The 11,435-nt window shown below is 39.9% G+C and overlaps 1 pseudogene; it reads left to right on the plus strand.

Annotated features, from left to right (window-relative positions):
• Positions 1–1,667: 1,667 nt before the first annotated feature.
• LOC115851554 (TNF receptor-associated factor 1 pseudogene) lies at positions 1,668–3,255 on the plus strand (annotated as a pseudogene).
• The last annotated feature ends 8,180 nt before the right edge of the window (positions 3,256–11,435 follow it).

The following is an 11,435-nucleotide window of genomic DNA, read 5'->3' on the forward strand; positions in this document are numbered from 1 at the left end:
GAACATGCCAAACATGTCCCCATCTTAGTGCCTTGGAACTGGTTGTTCACTTCACTAGGAATAGTCTTTTCTTCAGATATTCTCATGGCCAACAACCTTTACCCTCAAACCTTTGAGGATTGTTGTATTACAGACTCAGTGTGGCTTACCCTGATCATCTCATTTAAAATTGCAACCTGCCTCACCTCTGGCACTCTTAATCCTCCCCTTAAGCTGCTCTATTTTCCCATAGTAACCATCACTCTAAAAAAAACTATATAATTTGCTTACTTATTATGATTATTTTTTATTACTTAACTTCTCCTGGTAGAAGATAAGCTTAAATAGGGCAGGGGGTTTTACCTGTTTGCTTCACTGCTGTATCCCAAGCACCTGGGAAAGGTGCACCTACTGACACACAGTAGGGATTTAATAAATATTTGTTAACTTAAATAAAACTATCTATTGGTTTTAGAGGGTTTTGAGGGTTAAACAACATGCTCTGGACCTTACATCAATACAGTACTTGGCCAGTAGGGCTACAAAGAATGACAGCTATGAGCAAATATGTAGGATAAGAAAATTCTTCTGTCTTCAGTCTTCCCTTTCCCAATCCCTTTCACTCAATATGGTCTTTAATTTTTCTTTCTTAAGACCCTAATAACCAGAAAATCCATTGAAAGAGCCCAGCAAATTTAATCTTCAAAGCATTTGTATAGAGTAGATCTGTAAATTTGTTGATTATTTGATAACTTATGTCATGTTCCAAAAGATTTCCATTTTGAAAGATGAAAGTAATCTTTAGTCAAAGGAATACATCTCAGATTGGATTTGGGGCCTTCAGTGAACTGAATGAAAAAGGTATTCTAGGGATAGGGAAATTTTTATGACACATCTAAATCATATTACATAGTGGGGCGGTTGTTTCATTAAAGGTTAAGGGTGACCTATAATATATTAAAAAATCTTTAAAGAAAATTAGTCCAAAAAAAGCCCATGATTATAAATACTTCATTTGTCGGAAAATAGTTTTTGTTTTTTTGTTTGTTTGTTTGTTTTTTCGGTACGCGGGCCTCACTGCTGTGGCCTCACCCGCTGCGGAGCACAGGCTCCGGACGCGCAGGCTCAGCAGCTATGGCTCACGGGCCCAGCCGCTCCGCTGCATGTGGGATCCTCCCGGACCGGGGCACGAACCCATGTCCCTTGCATCGGCAGGCGGACTCTCAACCACTGCGCCACCAGGGAAGCCCCGGAAAATAGTTTGATGAAATTCAGTCCACTTTGATTAAGCGGGTTGATGGTTTGACATCTTTCCTTACAATACAGAACAAATTCAGTTTCATTTTTTCAAAAGTAAGACAATATATTTGGAAGTAACGGATCAATTTTCAAAGAATTTCTCCCCTGTGAATAATTATATTCACTGTCTTCACTGGCTCTAATAATTATCTTCACTGGCTCTAATTCATTTTACTTAACTTTACAGTATATAAATAAAGATTTTAAACGCAGCTTAAAATGATGGATACAAAAGATAAGCATTGTATATGCCCATTGAGATCACTATATTATTGATTCATTATTGAACATTCCTTGAGTTCTATTATATTATAAGTAGTGTATTAGAGAAGTAATATACAGCCCCGGGCCTCAGGTAGACATAGAGAAAATTAAGATAAAATGTAAAGATGCCACCAAGGGTCCTTGTGCCACCGGAAGCTCCCGCGGGGCTGCTGGGAGGCGGCGGCAACGCCAAGATGGGGTAACCGAGACCTGCCGTGCGAAAGTGACTTTTACCTAAGATACTCTGGGCAGAACTAATATGCATGGGACTTGCATTTTTGGACCTGACCAGAACCCTGGGGATTTCCACTGGGGCGGTGAACACCCACACCGAGAATCCTAGGCTGCTCCGAGGTTGCAGGGAACATAGACAAGTCACCCACTGGGGGTCTTTCTGCCCCTGTACCCCGGGCAGGAGGTGGAGGAAGCCAGCGTCAGCCTGAGGTCCTCCGACAGGGGAAACTCTAACTGTGGCTCCTGAAAGTCCGTGACACGGTTCCTTTTTCTCTCTGACTTGCTCTCCTCCTCCCTCTTGCTCAAAAGAATGACTGGCCACTCCTAGAGCCGGCAGTCACCATCCATGGGATTTTTTTCACCACAGAGGGTAATTCCTGTCTCATCCCTGCTGTGACGTTGAACCACACAAGCCAGCTAGAAGGTAAAATCATCAGATTCCTGCTCATCAGGGAGGGTGGCCCGGCCAGAACTCACCTCTTCTCCCAGCACAGACTCCGTGCGGCTGGTCCCCTCCCCAGAGGAGCTTGAACAGGGGCCCCCGATGAGAACGAGTTCCCCTTTGGGTGCCCCCCACCGTCTGCCAAGACCCACCAGAGCCCAGGCCCCTCTGCTGTGCCGTCTGTCTCTCCGAGAACGTGAGGAATGGCGAGGATCGGATCTGTCTCAAATGCAAAGGGGGCGACTCCCCATCCAAGAGGCCAGGAAGCCTTCTGTCTCAGAAGCAGGATCAGCCCGAGGTGGCCGAGGCTGGAGTGGGTGCCCCTTTGCCGGAGTTGGCTGCTCATTCAAGGGGAGCCCAAAGTTCATGCAGGAGCGTGAGGTCACCGCCCAGGCCACACACCTGAACCTCCTGTTGGGGCTCGTGAAACCCAGCTGGGCTCTGGCCTGGGCTCTGGGCTCATGGCCCTGGAGCGGAATCTGTCAGACCTGCAGCTGCAGGGGCCTGTGGAGGCGGCTGGGGACCTAGAGGTGGACTGCTACCGGGTTCCCTGCTTCCAGAGCCAGGAGGAGCTGGCCCTGCAGCACTTCACGAAGGAGAAGCTCCTGACTGAGCTGGAGGGGAAGCTGTGCATGTTTGAGAACATTGTCACCGTCCTCAACAAGGAGGTGGAGGCCTCCCACCTGGCCCTGGCCGCCTCCGTCCACCAGAGCCGGCTGGACCGTGACTACATGCTGAGCTTGGAACGGAGGGTGGTGGAGCTGCAGCAGACACTGGCCCAGAAAGATCAGACCCTGGGCAAGCTGGGGCAGAGCTCCCGCCTCACGGAAGAGGCCTCCTACAATGGCACCTTCCTACGGAAGGTCACCAGTGCCACCAGGCAGCGCCATGAGTCAGCCTGCGTCAGGACCGCCAGCCTCTTCTCCCTGGCTGTCTACACTGCCAAGTACCGCCCCAGAGTGAAACCAATGTGGCCAGCAGCTGCCCACTCTTCTTTCCCCTCAACAAGCTGCAGTCACCCAAGCATGCCTACGTGAAGGACGACACCACGTTCCTCAAGTGCATCGTGGAGACAAATGCTTAGGGCAGGAGGGGCCGAGCAAGCTGCATGTGGGTCCCGAGGGAGCCCCCTCTCAGATGGGGGTTCAGCAAGATGACTGAGGTCTTGTCCTTGGTGCCCAAGATCCCAAGGCACAGTGATGGGCCAGGGCTGGCATGGTGTGAGCCGAGCGGACAGATTGACAGTGGCTAGCCATCTGCTTAGTGTGGCAGGACCTTGGACTGGACCTGCAAAGGCACAGGGTCCCTAAGCCGGTGGTGCAGGACTGACCCCCCTGCACTGACCATGCAGCACTGGAGTCCTGAGAGCCACCCCGGCCCTGAATGTTGAGATGGGCTCTGGCCAAGATGGGGAGGGTGTGGGGAAAGAAGCTCTAGGGATGGGAAGACCTCTGCAGGCCGCCATGGAGAGTGAGCTTGCTCTCGTCCTGCTTGGGATCAGAACCAGGACCAGGGGGTGGAAGTGACAGGGTGCCAGTGCGAATTCAATCTGTCCCAGCCTGGACCGAGTTCCCCAGCCCTGGAGGTGAACAAGCAAAGCCAGGGGGCTATGCAGGGCTCAGAATAGTGTGAACAATATATGCACCATTTTCATTAAAAAATATGCACATATATTTTATATTTATTTCATATAATATATATCCCTATACTTGTTTCATAAATACACTTCGTATTTATACTGAGAATATTTCGAAAAAGACATACAGGAAACTGGGAACCTTAGTGTTGTCAGGGTAGGGAATAAATTGTTGAGGGTCAGGATGGGGTGAGACGTTTCACTTATATCTTTATGTTTTGAATTTTGACAGTATGAATCACAAAACAAAGTATGAAAAGAGTTCTACTTCCAACAGTTTATAAACTACTCATTCTAATTTAGCTTCTTAATTTAATTTAATTTATTAATTTTTTTAAAAATAAATTATTTATTTATGGCTGCCTTGGGTCTTCATTGCTGCACGCAGGCTTTCTCTAGTTGCAGCTAGCGGGGGCTACTCTTCGTTGCAGTGCGCAGGCTTCTCATTGCGGTGGCTTCTCTTGTTGTGGAGCACAGGATCTAGGTGCGAGGGCTTCAGTAGTTGTGGCACAAGGGCTTAGTTGCCCTGCGGCATGTGGGATCTTCCCAGACCAGGGCTCGAACCCGTGTCTCTTGCATTGGCAGGAGGATTCTTAACCACTGTGCCACCAGGGAAGTCCCTATTTTATTTTATTTTATTTTATTTATGTAAGTTTTTTGGCCATGCCGTGTAGCATGCGGGATCTTATTTCCCCAACCAGAGATCGAACCTGCACCTCCTGCAGTGGAAGCGCAGAGTCCTAACCAATGGACTGCAAGGGGAGTCCAGCCTTCTTTATTTTAAAGAAGAAGAAAACAAGACCCAGACAGTGGTGACAGAAGGTTACTCAGCTTTCTGCAGACAGGACCAGAGCTAGAGTCTAGATTTCTTGCCTCCGAGTTCAGGGCAAAGTCTATAATAGCAGACAGAAAACCAAACATGTAACTGAATATTATGAAGAAATCCATTAAGGAAACAAAACCAAAATTGACAGTATATTTTAATTTCATGTTATGCTTTTATGGTCTGATACAAAATATTCCAAAAGTGTTGCCATCTCTCATCTACTGAAGGTGATAGTTATTTCTTCATCTTATGGCATGGTCTTGAGTAGATTTCTTCAACAGTGGTGACAGAAATTGAGCCTTCTTTATCTCTCACAGGTTTTCCTTTGTGATCAAGATCTTATGTTTGTGAGATAACTCCCTAAGGTCAGAAAAAATTATCTGTATGTGAGGAAAAGAGATTTCTTCTGTGCCATGCTGAGAGACACCATTTCCTTTAAGACTTGGATCCAAACTCTCTTCTTCAAACACATTAGCTTTGTTTGTTTTTCCTGAATTATTTTCTCTCTTGATTGTGCCTTAATTCTATGTCACTTCAAGTCTCAAAGCTAAAATTTATGCAATGTGCCCTTCTTTTCAATTAAATTGTACAAACACTTAATGAAGCTCCAACCATGCTCCAGGTACCATGTTAGGGACTTAGGATTAAAAAAGGTGAATAATACAAAGCTTCTGGCTTCACACACCTCAGTTTAATCAGGGATACAAATATATCCATTTAAAAATTATTAATTAAGGGTTTACTATATGCCAGTCATTATTTGAGCTGTTGGAGATACAGCAGTGAAGAAAACATACAGAAATTCTCCTGCTCAATATTCTGTAATAACCTAATTGGGAAAAGAATAGATACATATATATGTATAACTGAATCACTTTGCTGTACACCTGAAACTAACACAACATTGTTAATCAACTATACTCCGATATAAAATAAAAAGTTAAAAAAATACACAAATCCTAACTACTAAAAATCAAGGAAATTTTATAATGGATTAGATATTAGCCAATATGAGGGGATTATTATTAATTTTCTAGGTGTGATAATTACTATGGTTATATAAAATACTTTATCTTAAGATATGTTTGCTGACATATTTAGAAGAGAAGTGTCAGGATGTATACAACTTGCTATCACACAATTCAGGAATATTTTCAAATTGATCCTATTAAAATCTTTCAAGAGTTCTCCTTTGTGATCAAGTGGTATATTTGTGAGATAATTGCCTATAATTAGAGGGTACTATCTGTATTTATTTTATAAAAATTTTAAGTACTTATTTGCATCTTTTTCCAGATAGGTAAAGCAAATAATTAAAGTATGTTAACAATCATCAACTCTAAGTGATGAGTAGAAGAGGGTTCATTGTATAATTCTTTAGACTTTTTTTTGTATAAGAGGTACAAACTACTATGTATAAAATAAATAAGCTACAAGGATATAGTGTACAGCACAGGGAATTTTAAACCACCATGCTGTACACCTGAAACTAATATAATATTATAAATCAACTATACCTCAATTTAAAAAAAACCAATTTTTTTGTTTGATATTTTTCTTTTATTAGAGAGTTGGAAAAATATCTGTGCAATGGAGCATACACACTAGAGGGTGGAAACAGGCATAAAGAAATAAATAAGTAAAATACATAATATGTTAGATGATGATAAATACTGTGGGGAATCATAAGACAGGAAGGGAGATGAGGGATATAGTTTTAACACAAATAATTTATAAATCTATGTACTTGAATAATATTTAAAGTCTTATGGGCACAATGACTAAGGAGTGACTTCTTTTCTGTGTGGTGGACAGGAAAGATATTGAGTAAAAATTACTGGAGCAAGATCTTAAAGGATAAGTGGAAATTTTGCTAAAAGAACAAGAAGGGTAGGGGCTAACCCCCAAGAGGGTATTCCAGGACAGATTAATAGTGAGAATGAATGATTCCCAAGCTCTGCTAAAAAGATTTTGGTTCAGGAGTTCTGCAATTTGCATGTTATAAAGCTCCACAGATAATTCTAATGTGCTCCAAAAATTGAGATACTGTAGCAGAAACAGGTATAGTTTGTGGGAAAAGAGAAAACGGGGAAGTGGTTGGAAGTACAAACTGTTGCTAAGTAAGAGGCTTTATAACAAGATAAAGATTTTGAAATTTGTCCTGCAGGCACATGGGAGCCATAAAAGGCTTTTAATCGTGGGAGTTACATGAGTGATCATATCTGAATTTTAGAAAAATAACTCAGATGCTGTGTTTAGGTAAGAGGAAGAAGGGAGATACTAGAGGCAGGGAGACCAGCTACGCTACCCCAGTAATCTAAATGCAAGTTGATGAAATCTGCCATAGGTCCCTGGACCTTGAAATAAGAAGGGAGGGAGACTAGATAGATCTTAGTCATGTGATATGAGTGAGAAGGACTCCAGATTTCCTGGTTTTGTGAGCCACTAACAAACTTAAGGCAAGTAGAAGAAACAGGTTGGCATGTGTAGAGAGGATACATCAACTTTCATCTCTTCAAGAGCTTGGGGGACACAAACATGGATTTATTCAGAAGGCAAAGGGAAACACAACCCTGAAGGTTGAATAAATTTGGGGTACAAGAAATAAAGATTTTGGACACATTACCTTATGTGTGGTATGTTGGAGCCCTGGGTCTTAGACTTGCTGGGAAAAGTTACTGATACCTGTGGAAGATACAGAGCAAAAGAGAAGAAAATGTGAGCTGCATTTAAGAAATCGTCAGAGGAAGAAGAGGCAATGAAAACTACTCATTCTTTTATGCCAAAGAGTTTAGAAATTCTTCCAAGACAGAGCAGTGTCTTTTACTTCCTTTGTACCCAATTTCCAAGGCATTCGTGCAGCACATACAACAGGTATTTAATAATTGCTTTCTGCATTGATGACCTACTGGTATGTGTAAGAATGTGCTTTTTGCCTATTAGTAATATTTCTGAAGTCTAGATGAAGGCCTTAGAGCCTAGTATCAAATGCCAACATTATGATTAATGAATCAAAGAAAACAGAGCATATTAAAACTGAGCTTCCTGAGCTGTTTTTTTAGCCCAAAAAACAGTTAGTTAGTTGTTTATAACTCAATTTAAATCTAGTTAACTAAAAAAAAAAAAGAGTTCAGACATAGACTACTCACATGAATTTTCCAAGTGGTTTAAGAATTATGTGTAGATCAACTCTACTTCAATAAAAAATAGATTAAAAATTATACGTTAACATTTCTATAGATATTTTATTCTTTTTTGTCTAACATTTTGGGTTCTTTTTCTCACAGTAAAACATTAGTCCTAATAAATTTTAAACATTTAAAAATGTATATGATATCATTTATATTGCTCTTGCCAACTATTAACGACACTTCAAAAGTCATACCATGAACTATTTAATACCTTTCTAAGAAAAAGATAGTCTTCTGACTACAGTGACTCTTGCAGCTACTTGTAGCTTATTTTAACAGTTAGGCTAATTGAATGAAAGGCAACACTCAAATTGTAAGTTGTATGAGCATTGTCTCATCAGATCATACAGTAAACCAGAATAAACAAAAGACCAAAATTCTGCATGAATTATTAAGTGAAAAGAAGAAAACTAAAATCAATTATAAGAAAACTAAAATCATAACAAATCAATCAATTATTATAGGATTAGCAATGCTTACCCATATGTCAGCTGGATGACCTTCAAACCACGAAGACGTGCAGATGTGTTGAAAGAGATGAGGAAGAAAAGCATAATATTTATTGGACCTGGTGGCATGTTATAGGATTCAGGCTCATAATTTCCTAAATGACTCAGTGGCATTGCACAATTGATGTTTTGAAAAAATCAGTTACTTAAAGTAACTCCAAAGAACTAAATGGTGCTTTACTGACCTACATTATTAAAATCCTTCTCCAGTTTACCAAAACACACTCTAGAATGGTGTTTACCCGCTGGATCGGCTAATCTCTATTTCATTAAAAATATCTTAAGATCCCTTACCACACACATCGATCTATTTAATTTGCTTTATAAGTCTAAATAACTGTAGGAGTCAGAGCCATTACCCCTTCAGTATTCCCTTTGTTATTTTGAGCTTCTTCAAAAGATGTTTTACTCATGTGCTGAATATAAACTTCAGCAGAATAATTATTCTTTATTCAGGAAGAGGCAGAAAGTATGGGGAACTTAAAATAAAATTAGAGCAATGGCAAAAACTTCAACCCAGAAAAATGCATTTCTTTTCAATTTACAGCATAAAAACAATCCTGAAAAAATAAATACCATGGCTTACACAAGTTTCCATCACTAAAAGTTGTTCTTCAGTAGAAAACCAAACCACAAGTATGTGTAAGAAGTGATAGGGGACAGGGCTCTGATATTTATTTGTTTGATCAAATTCACTCGTTCTTGTTCACTGCTATATAAATAATTTCATCAGGAACTAGAAAAAAGGGCAGTTAGTAACTTTATGCGCACGATTGGAAGGTTAATGTTTTTCAATTCCAAGAATTTAGCACTAGGTAAATCTTTGTTGTAGCTGATAATTAATAATTTACAATAAAAAGCATAAATTGTATTCTGGCATAAGTTTTGCTTTCCTGGGGTATACGTATACTGACTAGCATCATGTCTGTTCACTCACTTATCTTAGCTATGTTAATAAAATTATGAAGTTGTAACTTGAAGCAAGTGTTTAGTTTGTTAACATTCCTTTAGGAAATATACTATGTTTAGACAGACTTGTAAAACAATCAGCTTCCGGACCAAACATCTGATAAACTGTAAAGCAGGAATAGGTACTTTAATTTTAGACAGAGTAATGATGACTTATTTCCTCTCATTGCAGGTTGGTGGCTTCTTTTATCTAGGACCAGTGTTGAGCGGGAAGGCATTGCAACCAGGCTTTGTTCAGACTAGGGGAATATGTTCCGTAACACTTCTAATAGGAGTTGTGTCACAGCCTCACTTAGTGTCCGGACTTATGAAGCCCAAAAACTTTTTTCTATAATAATTAGGTTGTAATTTACTGAAGGAGTTAATTGCTTTTTTTGTATGCCAAAAGCATGCTTTGGGAATAACCGATCCTAACATTTAAGTCAGTGTAGGGAATCTGAGAAAGTCTGTGCCTCTGTAAGCTAGCGTTTGGAAATATTTCTGAAATTTGTATTAGAAAAACATTTTCAAAGAGATATTCATCTCCTTTTCTCTTGTTCTCCCCCTAAATGAACAGAGGGATTTCTGCAATTTGGCTTGAAGAAAATGAAGAACAATAAAATTAGATCATTGCCCTTTTTTTTTTCATTTTCTTCAAATCTCCACCAAAGGCTCTTAAATGACATAAATGTTAATTTATGACAAAACAGCTATTGTGTTTGTTCACTTCTAACAGCCAAAATGATTGTGTGAAAACTCTAGTCTCTATTGTTCCTTTATTGGGAAAGTCTTTGAAAAACAAAAAGATTTTGATGAACTTCAAAAAGGTGTGATGGCCAATTGTTTGAACTCCTGTGAGAGAATTCTCCCACTTATTCATAGAACACAGTGTGGTAATGTTGGAAACTCAAATCTACACAGGATGTTAGTGCCTGCACACGTGTCTGCCGCTGTGATGTGGCAAGTACAATACCTCCAGGTTTATAAGGAGATCAGCTGTAAACAGGATGCTCAGTAACAGCTACGGACACAGTGCCTCTCTCCTTGGAGAGAGAAGAGGTTTGAAGGTTATTAATGGAAACATTCTACCGGAGTAAATATGAAAAACACATTCAAATCCTCTTCCAAAGAACTTTTATTTATTCTTTATTTATTCTTTATTATGTCCCAAATACAAAATCCTATTTTAAGCTATAGATGTTAATAAAAGTATAGAATATTCCTCAAATATTCCAACCACAGTACATATATACGTTCTTTTTTTTTAAAGAAGCACTTCATTTTATAATATATAAAAAATAAAGCACAAAGAGAGATTTGATCTGGTTATTTCTGAGTTCTCTTCAGATCAAAGATAATAAGAGTTTGTAATTCTATGCAGTATATAGAAATGGCTTTTTGATTGACTTAAAAGTAAATTTTTCTGTACGTTAATTTTACAGGAGTTAAACTATATCATTATGTTAAGGTATAGAACTTATTTAGTAGGGTTTATATTGCTGTAAATATTGAGCTTATAACTGTTGGCCTTGCTATCACTTTTGGAAAGATACAAGCTAAGCAACATATTAATAATTGTCTTTGGTTGGGGCTAGCTGCTCGGGAAAGCCAATGGAAGACCTTTTAGGCAGTACATTTATTTTCTATGAGCTGTCTCTATGATATCCTTATTAATAATCAATAATCAGTTGTGGTCAGTTTCAGTTCTTTTATTTTTAAAATTTTTTAAAAATAAATTTATTTATTTATTTTTGGTTGCATTGGGTCTTCATTGTATTGCGTGGGCTTCTCATAGTGGTGGCTTCTCTTGTTGAGGAGCACGGGCTCTAGGGGCACGGGCTTCAGTAGTTGTGGCTCTCGGACTCTAGAGCACAGGCTCAATAGTTGTGGCACACGGGCTTAGTTGCTCTGCGGCTTGTGGGATCTTCCCGGACCAGGGCTTGAACCTGTGTCCCGTGCATTGGCAGGTGATTCTTAACCACTGTGCCACCAGGGAAGTCCCAATTTCAGTTCTTTTAAAGGGCAGAATCAGTGTGATGAATCAAAAGACGGTAGAAAGGAATCCAACTTTCCAAAGAAGTGCTTTGTCATATCCAATTCCCCAAAT

Source organism: Globicephala melas, chromosome 14, assembly GCF_963455315.2.
Source record: "Globicephala melas chromosome 14, mGloMel1.2, whole genome shotgun sequence".
Taxonomy (NCBI): Eukaryota; Metazoa; Chordata; class Mammalia; order Artiodactyla; family Delphinidae; genus Globicephala; species Globicephala melas.